This window comes from Moschus berezovskii, chromosome 5 (assembly GCF_049115385.1).
Source record: "Moschus berezovskii isolate FMDL1 chromosome 5, NW_MosBer_1.0, whole genome shotgun sequence".
NCBI classification, from domain to species: domain Eukaryota; kingdom Metazoa; phylum Chordata; class Mammalia; order Artiodactyla; family Moschidae; genus Moschus; species Moschus berezovskii.
Genome location: NC_142464.1, coordinates 101729677 through 101747687, shown reverse-complemented (window position 1 = coordinate 101747687; position 18011 = coordinate 101729677). Strand labels below are relative to the sequence as shown.

Below are 18011 nucleotides of genomic sequence, written 5' to 3'. Positions count from 1 at the left end.
GCTGAGGGATGGCACTGGAGGCTGATGGATGACAGTCATAGGAATGTTGGGAGAATCCTGTAGGAGCAGAGTAAGTGGAAAGTAAAAGTCACTCAGTTGTGTCCGACTCTTTGTGATCCCATGTACTGTATTCTCCAGGCCAGAATAATGGTATGGGTAGCTTTTCCCTCCTCCAGGGGGTCTTCCTGACCCAGGAATCGAACTGGGGTCTCCTGCATTGCAGGCAGATTCTTTACCAACTGAGCTATGAGAGTAAGTGGGGTTATTGATAAAATGGTTGGTACTATGGTCTGGAAGCTCCAGTGAGGAGTATGTCAGTCACATCTCTTGGCTTGGTGTTAGACTGGGGTCCGAGAAAGGAAGGCCACTAATTGAGAGACTTGAGAAGAAAGAGGAAGTATGTGGACAGTTAATGAGGTTTGGAAAGGAACAGTGAAAGAAACTAGCAGGGGTCATTAATGGGAAGAGGCAAAGGTACGAGACAAGTTCAGGGGTAGAGATAAGGCTAAGGGGTTGCAAGGGCACGATTTTGTCCCTGCCGAGGGGCCAATGAGTTTGTGGATGAAGGAGATGGGAGGTGGGGCAGGCAGACAAGGGAACTGGGAACAATGGAGCTGTTGACAGAACTACTTGATCCTAAATTTCCGTTGTAAATTTGATATATTGGTGTCATCAACCTGGTCATATGAATAATGAGAATAATGACCCTATTAATTTGAAACCCCAAATACCAATGCTAAGAAGAACTTGGGGTTTCTTTGACCAGTGGTTTTTTTAAACTATGAAATTCTTCAATTTGAAAAGGGGACTTTCCAATGGAAATAATAGACTGTAAATTGTTTACTTGGCAAAACACCATTAGACTAAGCTAAGGGCCTTCATATACAATGATATGATAAGGGAAGTTTACCTGCCAAGTGCTTCCAGAATGAGATGGTAGGGAAATTTTTCCTAACTTGCAAAGCAAAGAAAATGTTCTGAAAGATGCTGAACTTTATATTTAAGGAAAACTCAGCTGTGAATAAGTAGGAACAAAAATGTTAGCCAATTAATGAATAAACTGGGCGAGGATGGGGTGGTAGGGGGAGGTGAAGGATCAAGCAGATAGATGGGTTGGAATAGTTTGAAGTTGTTAGCCAAGATTTATTCTTAATATTGGAACAAGTAGAAAAACACTTTTCAGGAAGACTTTGCTTAGATTTATTGTCCCCATTTTTCCTTCCAGGGTGTATTTAGTGCTGAAAAGGACCAGAGAGAAAAAAGGAGCAGGGAGTGATAATGAAAGCACAAAAGCACTTAGATGATATCAAATACATAGGAAGTTTATAAAAGTTTGCTTCTGTTGCACTTTTAATTTTTCCAATCAAAGTGTACTAATTGAATCTTGATCTTGCATCTAGCATTGCACCAAGTGCTATGCATCATTCAGTAAAGGAATAGGCATGATTTTTACCTTTATGGTGTTGACACAGTCTTAGGAAAACAAGACTAACCATATGAGGTACCACAAAGAGAACAATACAAGTGCTTTGAAAGAAATTACTTAATTGAATGTAATCATGCCTATTGACAGAAATGACAGATAACACTTTCATGGTTAAAGCAATTGCTAAATATTTAAAGTAGTTGCTAATACCATGAAAAATGCATCTTGCAAAATGCTATTTCACAACAACTGTAAAAAAAATTGCCAATTGCCCTTGACTAAGAGTCTGATGCTCGGAGGGATTGGGGGCAGGAGGAGATGGGGACGACAGAGAATGAGATGGCTGGATGGCATCACCGACTCGATGGACATGAGTTTGAGTGAACTCCGGGAGTTGGTGACGGACAGGGAGGGCTGGCGTGGTGTGATTCATGGGGTTGCGGAGAGTCGGACACGACTGAGTGACTGAACTGAACTGAACTGAACTGATGTCTACTGAGTCCACATTATAACTCAAGCAAAGCTAGGAATCCATCAGAATATTTCATAGTCGGGACTATGGAACAGTAGTATCAGTAGTATCTTAAGATGCCTTGAAAAAAATAATTCTATGGCCAAATTTGAGAAATAGAGCATACTATGTCTCCTTCTTGGGAAATAATAGGAACATTTGCATATTAATGGCTCTGAGAAATCCTGCAAGCAAAGAACTTATATTAATACTATATAATGCCACCCTTCCTAAACTTATTTGACTATGTGTTCAGACGTTCAGTTGTGTCCAACTCTTTGCAACCCTATGGACTGTAACCTACCAGGCTCCTCTGTCCAAGGGATTCTCCCAGCAAGAATACTGGAGTGGGTTGCCATTTCCTCCCCCAGAGGATCTTTCAGACCCAGGGATTGAACTAGCATCTCTTACATCTGCTGCATTGGCAGGCAGATTCTTTACCACTAGCGCCACCTGGGAAGCCCCTTATTTGACTATGGAGCCCTCTTTTTTATCGTTGCTGAACCCACTTTGGCAAGTGCTGTGTTAAAGGATACACATGAGATAATTCAGGATTTGATGAGTTGGAAAAACAAATTAAAACAAATTGCACCTGGAAAAAGGGTTTATTTATCAACATTTTAAATAAAAGCCAAGCCTCTAAGTGGCCCAGCCTCTGCATAGAGTCACTGGAAATGAAAACACAAATAAGACTCCAGGTGCCTTGAAGAAGAATATAGACTTTACACAGCACAGCACATAGAAGTCTTCCCAAAGATTTCCTCTACATATTCTTTCTGTTCCCTAAATGTCTACACACATCCAGCCATTAAATATCTCTCCTGTTCTATTCATATACATGATTTTTCTACCATCTTGCTGCTCAACTCTCTCTTCTTCCTTCTTCACTTTCCACTCTTTTTTCAACCCACCTGCCAGCTAATGACTGCCAAGACTTCAGCCCTCACCTGCCTACTATACTAGTCCTCTGTGAGGCACAGGAAGAGCACCAAAGCTCCAGGCCTTTGTTTCTGTTGATCTCCATGAGATATAAGGGGAGCCCCTTGACATTTCTCTTCTCCCTTTTACTCTCAAAGATTTTCTTCTTAAATTTTATAAAAGAGCATTTTTTAGTGGTGAGTTCTACTCCTAAAGACAATACTCCTAATTGCATTGACTGTCCCTAAAGATATTTTTCTTTTTTAAGCAGTGCTAACAAGTCTCTGTGAATGAATTTAGGGCTGCTAACCAGGCAGTTTCCAAGGAATGCCTGCAAAACGTTGTCAGATTTAAACAGATAAAATAGCTCCTATTCTGCATTTAAACTTAGAAAGGATTTCCCCATTCCACTTCAACAAAGATGGCAAACTAACCAGAAGATTTGACCCCTCACTCAAATTTAGCTCTGCCGAAGCCACAGAAATAGAAGAGTCAATAAAGCTAAAAAACTAAGGTAAAACTTTAAAGGTGTAGAAGATAGTAGTACTCCAGAATGGATCTTGTGCATTTGATGCAGAAAGACCAGGGAAGAGCTTTATAACCCATCCCCTTTTCTCTCCACCAACTTGGTTTTGGAAGGAAGAGTAAGTCCAATGATAGGGTGATATCAGAACAGTATTCTAGTTTGATTGGAAGGAAAACAAGATGGCAAAGATGCACAGGCCTTCAGCCTCTGGACATTTTCTCCCTCTGACCTCACCTTCTATATCCTGAGACCATGTGAGGGGAAGAAGAATACTTCTTAGAGACCTAGCCATTAAATCTGACTTCATATAATGTATATACAAACTAAATGATTGAAAAAGGAAACAATAATAGAGAATTCCAAAATGCATGCAATTTGAAAGAAAAATGAAAGAGTTAGATAATCAAATCAAGAAATTCTTCCATAAAGTATCAGACAAAGAGTTGGAAATTATGGAAGAAAAAATTAAGAGAATCATTGTAGTAATATAAACATCTGTTTTATTGTAGAACTCGAAAGGTAGTAGGAATAAATACACAAAGAAGGGAAATATTTGAGGAGATAATTACCAAAATTTCCCCAGATTTAAAGAAAGTGAAAGACCTCAGGTTGAAAGTACTCATTACTAAACATCCCCAGGTACGTTATACTGTGAAAAAAACTTTTTATTTGGCCATGCCATGTGGCTTACGGGATCTTAGTTTTCTGACCAGGGATTGAAACCTGGGCCGTGGCAGTGAAAGTGTGGATTCCTAACCATTGGACAACCAGGGAATTACTGTGAAATTTTAAAAATCAAAGATAAAAAAAAAATTCTTAAAACTTCAAAAGATAAAGGCCTCTTATTAAGTACCATGAATAAAAATTTACCACCAAATATATATTGGAGACAAGAAAATATTTCAAAGTAGTAAATGAAAGAATGCTGAAACTATAGTTTTATAACTGACTAATTTATCATTTCATATATAGTAATGTGTATCTGCTAATGTGAAACTTGGAGAATTCTCCAAGCCAGGCTTCAACAGTACATGAACTGCGAACTTCCGGATGTTCAAGCTGGTTTTAGAAAAGGCAGAGGAACCAGAGATCAAATTGCCAACATCTGCTGGATCAAAAAAGCAAGAGAGTTCCAGAAAAACATCTATTTCTGCTTCATTGACTATGCCAAAGCCTTTGACTGTGTGGATCACAATAAAGTGTGGAAAATTCTGAAAGAGATGGGAATACCAGACCACCTGACCTGCCTCTTGAGAAATCTGTATGCAGGTCAAGAAGCAACATGTAGAACTGGACATGGAACAATAGACTGGTTCCAAATAGGAAAAGGAGTACGTCAAGGCTGTATATTGTCACCCTGCCTATTTAACTTCTATGCAGAGTACATCATGAGAAACCCTGGGCTGGATGAAGCACAAGGTGGAATCAAGGTTGCCGGCAGAAATATCAATAACCTCAGATATGCAGATGACACCACCCTTATGGCAGAAAGTGAAGAAGAACTAAAGAGCCTCTTGATGAAAGTGAAAGAGGAGAGTGAAAAAGTTGGCTTGAAGCTCAACATTCAGAAAACTAAGATCATGGCATCTGGTCCCATCATTTGATGGCAAATAGATGGGGAAACAGTGGAAACAGTGTCAGACTTTATTTTTTGGGGCTCCAAAATCACTGCAGATGGTGACTGCAGCCATGAAATTAAAAGACACTTACTCCTTGGAAGGAAAGTTATGACCAACTTAGATACCATATTAGAAAGCAGAGACATTACTTTGTCAACAAAAGTCCATCTAGTCAAGGCTATGGTTTTCCCAGTAGTCATGTATGGATGTGAGAATTGGACTATAAAGAAAGCTAAGCACTGAAGAATTGCTGCTTTTGAACTGTGGTGTTGGAGAAGACTCTTGAGAGTCCCTTGGACTGCAAGGAGATCCAACCAGTCCATCCTAAAGGAGGTCAGTCCTGAGTGTTCATTGAAAGGACTGATGTTGAAGCTGAAACTCCAATACTTTGGCCACCTGATGCTAAGAACTGACTCATTTGAAAAGACCCTGATGTTAGGAAAGATTGAAGGCAGGAGGAGCAGGGATGGCAGAGGATGAGATGGTTGGATGGCATCACTGACTCAATGGACATGAGTTTGAGTAAACTCCAGGAGTTGGTGATGGACAGGGAAGCCTGGTGTGCTGCAGTCCTTGGGGTCGCAAAGAGTCAGACACGATTGAGCGACTGAACTGAACTGATCTGAATGTAAAACATCTAATTATCCCTCCTCCCCTCCAAGGCCATTTCCCCTTTGGTAACCAATCCCTGGGTTTGGAAGATCCTCTGGAAAAGGGAACAGCTACCCACTCTAGTATTCTGGCCTGGAGAATTCCATGAACTCTATAGTCTATGGAGTCGCAAAGAGTTGGACACAACTGAGCAACTTTCACTTTCAACTACAGGTTTGCTTTCCATGTCTAAATCATCTCTCTTTTGTAAATAAGTTCATTTGTATAATATTTTTAGATTTCACATATAACTGATATCATGTGATTTTTGTCTTTCTCTGACTTACTTCACTTAGTATGTATTATAGAGATTTTAATTCTCTCTAAAGGAATCACTGCAGTCCATAGAGTCACGAAGAGTCAGACATGACTTAGAGACTGAACAGCAACACAAACCATGAGGAAATTATATGTTTCCAAATGAATTTGGAAATATGTAGAGAAAAAGTTGGATGTTTGCCTTCTACCACATAAAGGTAAACCCCAGAAGGATGAAAGACACAATTGCATGATTTGCCTGGTGGTCCAGTGGTTAGGACTCAGAATTTTCACTGCCATAGCTTGGGTTTAATCCCCGTCAGGGAACTAAGATCCTGCAAAATGTATGTTGTGGCCAAAAAAAAAAAAAAAAGAGAAAAAGACATAAATGTGAAATAAAAGCATAGAGCTAGCAGTTGAAGGCATAGGAGAATACTTTTGTAATTTTTGGAGTAGGAAATGTCTTTTAAATTCAGGATCTCAAGCATAAAATGTAGGTGAAATATTGCTAGAATTGACCTTATCAGCTGTTCTAGAAGGACACCACAAAGTTAATAGAGAAGAGACTAGGTTCACATAGTCACTGGGAGCCATCCACCAAGGGCATCAGTTGGGGTGGGGAAGGGTAGAGATTAAATTTGGAAAAACAACCTCTAGCACACTCTTTTTCTGCATTTTCCTTTGTTCTTATAAATGTGTATACATATATGTGTCAATTTATTATTATAGAAATTTTAATATGGTGATATTTTGATGATTGTGTCTTTTTTTCTTTTGACAGTTTTTGTGACAGCTTTAGAATGTGCCAACAATATCAGCAATTTAGACAGCAGCTGTGATCAGATCACTCACGTTATTTTGGAGCCACAAATATCAGCTTTGTATGTTCAAAAACTATCTGAAGACTGTAACCCAAGGGCATTCAGCCTTTTGAGAGCAGGTCCTTTTTCACCAAGAGACTGACCTGATAACCAGAATACCTCTTTATGTTTTAACGATTAGGAAAAGGACCATGTACTTTGTACTATGGCTGATCATGCACTCTCCTTACCAATGGGTTTGCTTACAATGATTGAAACATTCATGTTACTCTCCTGAGCAGCATCTTTCAAGTATCAGGGCACCTGGGATGTCAAAATGGGTGTCAGTAGAGGGGATTCATGTGTACCTGACAAACTCTTCTCCTGTGACCTAAAGCCTCCTTTTCCCCAGATCAAAGTGGATGGTGCTAGAGGGAAAGTTCTAAGAAATGCTGCCTCTTTAACTCTCCTTTGTCCATTTCCAGGTTAATCTCTTTTCTTCTGTTTGTCATTTGCAGGCATACCTGCCCAAAGCTGTACAATCTGGGCAGATAATTCGGGTCACTACAGCAATAAACCATGTGTCCTTGGCTTAGCTTTCTCCACCGACTTCGGGATCTCTTGCCCTTTTCTGCAGAGACTGACCTGTTGCAAATTTCCTGCCCTCTCTTCGGAGAGTTTCCAGGATCCAACTCATAAAAGCTCATGAATAAATTCTTGAAGCTCCCACTGACCACTGAAGTCCCTGGAAATGCAAGTGTTAATCACTCAGTTGGCCCCAACTCTTTGCCACCTGATGGACTGTAACCCACCAGGTTCCCCCATCCTTGGGATTCTCCAGGCAAGAATACTGGAGTCAGCTGCCACTCCCTTCTCCAGGGGATCTTCCCAACCCAGGGACTGAACCTGGGTCTCCCACATTGCAGGTGGATTCTTTACTGTCTGAGCCACCAGGAAAGCCCATGGTCCCTGCTATCCTAAAACTAAGGGTGGCCATCAACGGCCCTGATGTCTGCACCAGGAGTGCTCCCAGTGCTCAGAAGCTGCCTCTCTCTGAGTTTGCTGGCACCTCTAAGCCACAGGGGCATGCGGGACCATGCTGAGCCTATCATGTATAGCCCTCCTGCTGCCCCCCAGAAGTGGGTGTGTTGGTGTTATCTGTGCCTTTGATGTTGGCCGTCTTCTGTTATGTCCTGGCTCGACATTATCAAGGGTCAGTGTGCTCTTCACTGAATTCAGGTGAATTTCTAAATTCCACCCCTACTTCCTGAAGTTGCTGCAGCCTTAGGCTTCTAACATTGCACACAGAGACATGTTGCCAAACAACTCTCAAGAGCTGACATGAGTCCAAGGAGTCTGGGTCAGAGAACAAACTCAGGTGCTCAGAAATGAGTTCCCCTTCACACCGAAGACTGATATATTGTTACTGAACAAAATATGTGTCTTTATGGGCTTCCCAGGTGGTGCTGCCAATGCAGGAGATGGAAGAGACACAGATTCGATCCTTGGGTCAGGAAGATCCCCTGGAGAAGGGAATGGTAACCCACTCCAGTATTCTTGCCTGGAAAATCTCATGGACAGAGAAGCCTGGTGGGCTACAGTCCGTAGGGTCATGAAGAGTTGAACACGACTGAGTGACTAAGCACACACACATGTGTTTTTACTCTTTCCTTCCTTAAAATGGGTTTTTTCTTAGAAGTTCCTTCTTTAGCAGATAGTCAACGTGTATCTGAACAAGACTGACTGTGAGTTTAGGTTCAGCTGGGACCACCCCATTCTTCATCTCCATCTCCCTCCCCAACAAACACACATATTCTGATCTGTCAGTAGTTTTCTGGAAAACATTTTAAGGAGAATTCTGATCACAATTTCATCTACTCTGTCAATTTCATTTGGAAAGCCCTGCCTTTTATTACCATTGACCTTTCTGATCATATTTTTGATTTTTGCTTTTTGCCACTTAATAATACATTGTTAGTAGTTTTGTAACAATTATTTTCAATGGCTAATAATACTTCATCAAATAGTGGTGGCATACTATATATATCACCCCGTCCCCCATTATTGAACATTTGTATTGCTCTGTTGGGTTGTATATTAGGAAAAGCTGCTGCTGCTGCTGCTAAGTCACTTCAGTCGTGTCCGACTCTGTGTGACCCCATAGACGGAAGCCCACCAGGCTCCCCCGTCCCTGGGATTCTCCAGGCAAGAACACTGGAGTGGGCTGCCATTTCCTTCTCCTAGGAAAAGCTAGGTTTATAGCAAAGAACAACAGCAAAATATGTTTTTTAAGAGACAAGGGTTTATTTTTTGCTAATGCAAAGTCATCTGTAGATCTAAATGGCTCTTCAGAGCACCTGTCTTCCAGCAATGAGTCAGCCCTTTAAGTTGCTTTGATCCTCTGGTTTTCCTCTCTGAATAAGAAGCATCCTCTGCGTTCACAGAGGAATGAGGAAGAGCGCTGGAGAGATCATGTGGGCTTTCACTGTCATGGCCCAGAAGTAATACACATTCACTTTCTTCACAGCCCTTTGGTCAGAACTAGTCATGTGCCCCTCCCTGACTGCAAGGGGACTGAGCACATGTGGAATCTGCAGACCAGGTGTTGAACATGGAATGAACCGAGAGATGAGGAGGCTGAGTATGAAGGAAGTTAAGGTACTATTTGTAACCATTATTGTCTTTGCCACAAATTGTTTATAAGACCCTTTTCCTTAGACGTTCATATTTGCATTTTTTCTGACTATATTGAGATATAATTGACATAGAGCATTGTAGAAGCTGGGCTTCCCTGGTGGCTCAGACGGGAAAGAATCAGCCTGTAATGTGGAAGACCCAGGTTCGATCCCTGGGTTGGGAAAATCCCCCAGAGAAGGAAATGGCTACCCACTGGAGTATTCTTGCCTGAGAAATCCTATGGACAGAGGAGCCTGGTGAGCTACAGTCCATGGAGACACAAAGAGTCAGACACAACTGAGCAACTAACACTTTCATTTTCTTTCATTGTATAAGTTTAAGTTGTACATGTGAGTCTGATCGACTTACATGCTGCAAAAATGATTATCACCATAGTTTAGCTAACACCTCCATCCCATCACATAATTACCATTTTTGTGTGTGGTAAGAATATTTCATACCAGTTCTCTCAGCAACTGTCTAGTATATAGTACAGTAATATTAGCTACATTCACCACACTATACCTTAGATTCCCAGAATTTGTTAATTGCATAACTGGAAGTTTCCCTCACCCCTCAGCCTCTGGTAAGGGCTTCCCAGGTGGCTCAGCAGTAAAGAATGTGCCTGCAATGCAAGAGATGTGGGTTCAATCCCTGTGTTGGAAAGATCCCCTTGGAGAAGGAAATGGCAACCCACTTGCTTGAAGAATTCCCATGGACAGTGGAGCCTGGCGGGCTACAGTCCATGGGGTTGCAAAGAGTCAGACACGACTGAAGTGACTTAGCACAGCACAAACATGGGGGTGCAGATATCTCTTCAAGATTCTGTTTTCATTTCCTTCAGTTATTCACCCAGAAGTAGGATTGCTGGATCATGTGAAAGTGTGAGTCGCTCATTTGGCTCTTTGCAACCCCAGGGACTGTAGCCTGCCAGGCTCCTCTGTCCATGGGATTTTCCTGGCAAGAATACTGGAATCGGTTGCCATGCCCTCCTTCAGGAGATTGTTCGACTGTGGGATCAAACCGGTGTCTCCTGTGGCTCTTGCATTTGCAGGCAGATTCTTTACCACTCAGTCATCTGGGAAACCCATATATGTGTGTGTGAAAGTAAAAAGTGTTAGTCGCTCCATTATAGCTGACTCTTTGCAACCCCAGGGACTGTAGCCTGCCAGGCTCCTCTGTCCATGGAATTCTCCAGGCAAGAATACTGGAGTGGGTTGCCATTCCCTTCTACAGGGGATCTTCCCAACCCATGAATCAAACCCATGTCTCCTGCATTGCAGTCTGAGCCACAAGATCATATGATAGTTCTATTTTTAATTTCTTGAGGAACCTCCATACTTTTCCATAGTGGCTGCACCAATTTACATGCCTACCAGCAGTGTGCAGGGGTTCCCTTTCCTTCATACTCTTGCCTACACTTATCATCTCTTGTGTTTTTAGTGATAGCCATTCTAACAGGTGTGAAGAGAGATTATGGCTCTGATTTGGATTTCCCTCTTTAGTGATGCTGAGCATCATTTTTATGTACTATTGGCCATTTATATACCTTCTTTGGAAAAATATCTATTCAATTCCTTTGTTTATTTTTTAAATCAGATTTTTTTTTTGGTGACTCGGCTGTATGAGTTTTTTTTAATATACGTATTTTGGATATTTACCCCTTATCAGATGTGTGACTTGGAAATATTTTCTCCTATTTTGCAGGCTGTCTTTGCATTTGGTTGACTGCTTCTCTTGCTGGGGGAAGCTTTTTAGTTTGATGGAGTTCTGGTTGTCTGTCTTTGCTTTGCTGCTCGTACTTTTGGTGTCTACAACCATATTGGACAACATTTGACGGCAGTTGAGATTTCAAAATAGTTTTTAGGGCCCAGGGAGAAAAGGAAACAAAAACAAAACAAAGCAAAATGGAATAGGAGTATATATTTGTCGTAAAGTTCTATAGAGTCTATAACTCTGGGGTATGAATCCCTCTAAGATTTTATGAAATGCTATTTCAGGGAAAATTGAGGTTAAGAATGATCTCAGATGCTTTATTTCATTAGATTAAGTTCTTATTGGGGTCATTTCCCCTTGTGGATATTAAATAAATAGCTTCTCTCCCCACAGGGCTGCTGAGTTGTCACACGTTTTCTAAAGCTTTTAACAGGCTGAGGAAGGACAGAAGTTATGCCAAAGCAAGGAAAATGACCTTTTGTTCAAATTGGCATTACATGGTGGGAAAATTAATAGAAAAAAATTTTTAATGTGATTTTTTTCCAAAAAGAAAACTTATGAACTGTTCTGTTTTGTTTAGAGTTGAATGGTGAGACACTTATCCCAACGCGTCCTGCTGCTGTATATCATTGAGGAGAGTACTGAGTGCTTGTCAGTTTCATCCTCCCCCTTCTCGCAATAGAACTCCTACTTTTTTCTTCTAGTTTTATTGAGATAATTGACATACAGCACAAGAAGTTTAAGGTGTACAAAATAATGATTTGCCTTACATACATCATGAAATGATTACCACAGTAAATTTAGTGAACATCCATCCTCTTATGTGGATACAGAATAAAAGAGTAAATATTTTTCCTTGTGGTGAGAACTCTTAGGGTTTACTTTCTTCACAACTTTCATATATAACACATAGCAGGATTAGTTGGGGGCTTCCCAGGTGCCGCTAGTGATAAAGAACCCATCTGCCAATGCAGGAGACATAAAAAATGTGGGTTAAATCCCTGGGTTGGGAAGATCCCCTGGAGGAGGGCATGGCAACCCACTCCAGTATTCTCGCCTAGAGAATCTCCATGGATAGAGGAGCCTAGAGGGCTATAGCCCATAGGATTGCAAAGAGACATACACGACTGCAGTGACATAGCACACACTCCCCAGGGCACCTCAGTTGGGAACCACCGGTCTTAATCATCACTTTGGGCTTCCCTGGAGGCTCAAAGATGAAGAACCCACCTGCCAATGCAGGAAACACACGTTCAATCCCTGAGTGGGGAAGATCCCCTGGTGGACTACAGTCCATGGGGTTGCAAAAAGTCAGACACGACTGAGCTACTAAACAACAGCAACAACAAGTGTGAATTATATTTATCATGTTGTAAATTACAGCCCTGGTACTGATTTATCTTATAACTGCAAGTTTGTACTTTTTGACCACCTTCTTCCCCATTCAAAGGTATTACAATATTATTAACTATATTCCCTATGCTAGACATTCCATTCTTTCGACTCTATTTTGTAAGTGGAAGTTTGTACCTCTTGATTTCCCTCACCTATTTTACTCATCACCTCACCTCAACCCTCCCCTTTGGCAACAATTTGTCTATTCTCTGAATCTATGACTGCGATTCTATTTGGTTATGTTTATTTATTTGTTTGTTTTCCTTCATTTGTTTTGCTTTTTTAAGATTCCACATTTAGGTGAGATTATATGGTGTTTGTCTTTCTCTCTCTGACTTATTTCACTTAGCATAATACTCCAAAGTGCTGGCTCCTAGCCAGCCTCACTTCTGGTTCTGTTTCTTGGGCAAGGGATGTGGTGACCTGGCAAAGTAGCTAAAAGATATGAGCAGGAGCCTCTCCCTCCTGGGCAGTTCTGCTTCGGAGTCTAAGAACAATAAGTGGAGTAGCCACATTAAAAAAAGAGGCTGAGCAGCCAGGCAGCTTCCTCCCACATTCTGGGGCTAGAGATGGATCAAAGTTCAAAGAAGGTAGAACAAAATGGCGCAGGAGTAGGTGGACGTGAATGCATGCATAACACCAGCTGAGAGTGGACAGGAGTACCTGACCAGAGGGAAAGAATATATAGAACGATGCAAAACTCGGTAGGACAGAGGAACTAGGGGGAAAAACAGGAGTGTTAGTAGGACTGGACCTACCCTCGGCCGGTGGAGGAACTGAAGGGACAATTGTCTGAGTCAGAAGAGAAACATTTAAGGCTGAGAGTGAAACAGCTGATCTGTGGCAACCTAAATGGAGTGAGAATCAGACAGTTCTTGCTGCAGCCATACATACCCCAGACAGGGACGCAGGTCCCCTGGAAGGTGCAGCAGCTTGTAGCTGGAGTTTAGAGACTGTGGAGCAATCCCACAGTGAGGGCTGCTGTTGACTGTGGAGAGATGGATCCAGGGGATGTGAGGGAGGACACTGTGGTTAAGAAATGCCTGGGGAGGAAAGCCAGGCAGCCACAGAAGCAAGGCGATACTGCTGAGTCACGAGTAGCGGGTGGAGCCATCACCATATCCTCTCTCTCCCCACAGGCCAGCACTGGCAGCTGAACAAGAGAGGCTGGCCCAGCAAATGCCTAATGCACTGAACTACAGAGCAGGACTCCATCCAGGGTGCTCCGTTAAGTGAACTGATGTGCCGATCTACAGAGTATGACCCCAACCAGGGGTCCCCTCTATGTGCCTGACGTGCTGAACAACAGAAAAGGACCCCAGGCAAGGGAGTCCTTTAAGTACCTGAACAGCCGGAGCTATGGAGAAAGACTGGCCAAAGATGCCTTCTGATCGCCAGCTACAAGAGGCTTGAAAAAAGACTCTGATAGGGCCATAACTCCTGTGGCAGAGGCAGTCATGTCCCTGCACACTTGGTGCCGCCAGAGTCCCCGCAAGCCAAGCAGCTGCACCACCTGCACACTCAACTCTCATTGGGGCAGAGCTGCCACAGGCAAAAAAAAGTCTTGCATCTATGGGAACAGGGTCACTTTGGTAGTGTCTGACTCTTCGTGACCCTGTAGACTGTGGCCTGCCAGGCTTCTCTGCCAGGGACAGGGTTCTCCAGGCAAGAATACTGGATCGTATCGGCCAATACTGCTTGCCATACCCTTCTGGAGTACTGTATTTCCTTCTGCCCTAGCCACCAACTTCCCCGAGTACCTGGTGCTGCCAGAACCCTGGCAACCCAAGCAGCTGTACCACCTCCACACCTGGCCCTCACAGGGGCAAACCCAAGTCCTCCAGGACAGCCTCAGGAGCAAACCAAAAGAAAATGCACTAGTTCTGATAGCTGTGGACATTGGAAGCAAGAACGCACAGGAGTAGGACCAGATTAGAATCTGAGCTGCCCTCAAAGCAGGTCCAGAGACAGCACAGCGTTGGAGGGCATCCTAGGGAGGTGAAGTAGACTCTGACTCCCAGTGAGGAAAAGGACTCTGACAGCGGTGACTCAAGAAAAACATTTGTTATTCTTATGTTTTGATTTGTTCTGTAGATTCTTTTGGATTTTTTCTTTTTTTTCCTCTCCCTCCCCACCCCCATTGTAGTTACAGATTTTATTGGCACTATGAAATCTAGTTAAACTTTTTAGCTTTTTTTTTCTTTTCTCAGTCATATTTTTTATTGTTGTTATAAACCTCTGCCTCTATATTGGGCTTTTGCAGTATTGTGGAATTTTCCTCTTTTTTTTTCTCCTTTCTTAATTTTTTAAACCTATTATTTTTTCTACATTTATTCCTTTTTTTTTATTTTATTTTATTTTTTTTTGTGACTTTCTCAAAATTTATTTATTTATTTATTTATTTATTTTATAATTTTTTTTTCTTTACAGTTAAAAGTATTTTTATTAAAAAAGCACAAATGCAAAGAAATGAACAGAGGAAAATTTATGCGTCGAACCTGGACTGGTCACTTATGATAATATACATGCTACAATTCCATTCTCCCCAATCATTCCACCTTCACCCTCTCCCACAGAGTCCCAAAGACTGTTCTAAATGCCTATGTCTCTTTTGCAGTCTCTTATACAGGGTTCAGGTTACCATTTTTCTAAATTCCATATATATGCGTTAATATACAGTATTGATGTTCTTCTTTCTGGCTTACTTCACTCTGTATAATTGGCTCCAATTTCATCCACCTCATTAAAACTGATTCAAATGCATTCTTTTTGATGGCTGAGAAATACTCCATTGTGTATATGTACCAAAGCTTTCTTATCCATTCATCTGCAGATGGACATCTAGGTTGCTTCCATGTCCTGGCTATTATAAACAGTGCTGCAATGAACATTGGAGTACATGTGTCTCTTTCAATTCTGGTTTCCTCGGTGTGTATGCCCAGGAGTGCGATTGCTGGATCATATGGCAGTTCTATTTCCAGTTTTCTGAGGAATCTCCACACTGTTCTCCATAGTGGCTGTACTAGTTTGCATTCCCACCAACAGTGTAAGAGGGTTCCCTTCTCTCCACACCCTCTCCAGCATTTATTGCATGTAGACTTTTGGATAGTAGCCATTCTGACTGGTGTGAAATGGTATCTCATTGTGGTTTTGATTTGCATTTCTCTGATGATGAGGGATGTTGAGCATTTTTTCATGTGTTTGTTAGCCATCTTTATGTCTTCTTTAGAGAAATGTCTGTTTAGTTCTTTGGCCCATTTTTTTGACTGGGTCATTTATTTTTCTGGAATTGAGCTGCAGGAGCTGCCTGAGGTTGTTTTAAAAAAGACTAAAACAAAATTCAATGATTTAAAAACACATCAAAAATCCATTATATCTTTAATTATTAGAACTGTGTTCCTTGGCCCAAAAACTTACAGTCTAGGAAAGATGAGGAAAAGGTAAACAATGATTACCATATTGTAAATATTTACATTGTTTGCTTTTCCTACTGTTCTTTTCCTCTTGCAGTTAATCTTTAATGTATATAAATCCTCTTTATCTTTGCATAGCTATTCTTTCTTTCTTTTCTTTCTTTCCTTTCCTCTCAACATATTTGTTAGTTTGTTTTCATTGCTTTATTCCCCACTTGGCACCTTGCTTTAGTTTTGTTTTCCAGTTTGTGCTTTAGTTAGTTTTGTTCTTAACTGGTAAATAGAAGTTTTGATTTCCTTTGTTCACCAGGTCAATCTATTGTACTTTATTTTTGTTGTACTGTTTTGACTTTGCTTGTGGTGTATATGTATTTGTGTATATTCCATATTTTAATTATTATTTGCCTGATTTTGTAACTGCCATTTGTCTGGGGTTCATCTTTGGTTTCTCATTTTTGGGTATTTGTTTTAATCTCACTTAATTCCATAACAAACCACTAGTGGAATCTTTGTTCCTGACCAGAGATTAAGCCCTGAGCCTTTGGAGTGGGAGCACTGACTCCAAGACCCTAGAGCAGCAGAGAACTAACCCTGCTGCTGCTGCTGCTAAGTTGCTTCAGTTGTGTCCGACTCTGTGCGACCCCATAGATGGCAGCCCACCAGGCTCCCCTGTCCCTGGGATTCTCCAGGCAAGAACACTGGAGTGGGTTGCCATTTCCTTCTCCAGAGAACTAACCCTAGGGAGTATCAAATAGTGAGAACTCACACAAAGGAAACCACTTGAATACGAGACCCTGAATCACCCAACCACCAGTAGCACCCTGTGCAGGATGTCTCATTTAAACAATAGGCAAAACAAAAATACAAACCCAATCATCAGCAGACAGGATTACCACCTCACTCAGCCTTGCCCAGAGGAAAAACAAACAAAAACTCAGCACAAATCTCACCCCATATGAGGCTTACACAAACTACTGGATCAACCTTGGGGGGGCAGAAACTGAAAGGAAGAAAGAATTCAACCTTGAAGCCTGGGAAAAGGAGACCTCAAACACAATAAGTTAAAAAAAAATGAAAAGGCAGAGAAATACTACACAAATGAAGGAACAAACTAGAAACACAGAAGTCCAAATAAATGAAGAAGAAATGGGCAAACTACCTGAAAAAGAATTCAGAATAATGACAGTAAAAATGATCAAGAAACTTGAAATGGAGGAAATGCAAGAATCAATTGACAAAGACCTAGAAAGAAGAATTAAAGAAAAAACATACAGAGACAAATAACACAATTACTGAAATTAAAAATACTCTGGAAGGAATCAATAGTCTGCTATTGATTATCTGAAGCAGAATATCTGAAGCAGAAGAACGAATCAGTGAGCTGGAAGATAAAATGGTGGAAATAACTTCTGAAGAGCAGAATAAAGTAAAAAAAAAGAACTATGGATAGTCTCAGAGACCGCTGGGACAATATCAAACACACCAACATTCTAATTTTAGGGGTCCTAGAAGAAGAAGAAAAAAAGAGTATGAGAAAGTTTTTGAAGAGATCATAGTTGAAAATTTTCCCAACATGGAAAAGGAAATAATCAAGTCCAAGAGGCACAGAGTCCCATACAGGATAAACACAAGGAGAAACGTGCCAAGACACATACTAATCAAACTAACAAAGGCGGATGCTTTACCATCTGAGCCACCAGGGACACTCAAATGCAAAGAAAGAATATTAAAAGCAGCAAGGGAGAAGCAACAAGTAGCATACAAGGGAAACCCCATACGCTTAACAGCTGATCTTTCAGCAGAAACTCTTCAGGCCAGAAGGGAATGGCAGGATACCTTTAAAGTACTGAAAGGGAAAAATCTATAACCAAGATTACTGTACCCAGCAAGGATCTCATTCAAAATTGATAGAGAAATAAAAAGCTTTTCAGAAAAGCAAAAATTAAGAGAATTCAGTACCACCAAACCAGCTTTACAACAAATTCTAAAGAGACTTATATACTTATATAGTAAAGAAATACAAGAGAAGAAAAAAGATCTACAAAATCAACCCCAAACAATTAAGAAAATTAGGAACATATATGTCAATAATTACTTTAAAT

The 18011-nt window shown here is 41.2% G+C and overlaps 1 long non-coding RNA gene across 1 annotated transcript in view; it reads left to right on the top strand.

Moving 5' to 3' along the window:
* Positions 1 to 15209, top strand: part of LOC148777890 (uncharacterized) — a 53655-nt gene extending 38446 nt beyond the window's left edge. The window contains exons 2-3 of the long non-coding RNA XR_016037464.1: positions 9237 to 9367; positions 13636 to 15209. This is a non-coding gene — a long non-coding RNA (uncharacterized LOC148777890). The remainder of the gene's footprint in view (positions 1 to 9236; positions 9368 to 13635) is intronic.
* Positions 15210 to 18011: the final 2802 nt, after the last annotated feature.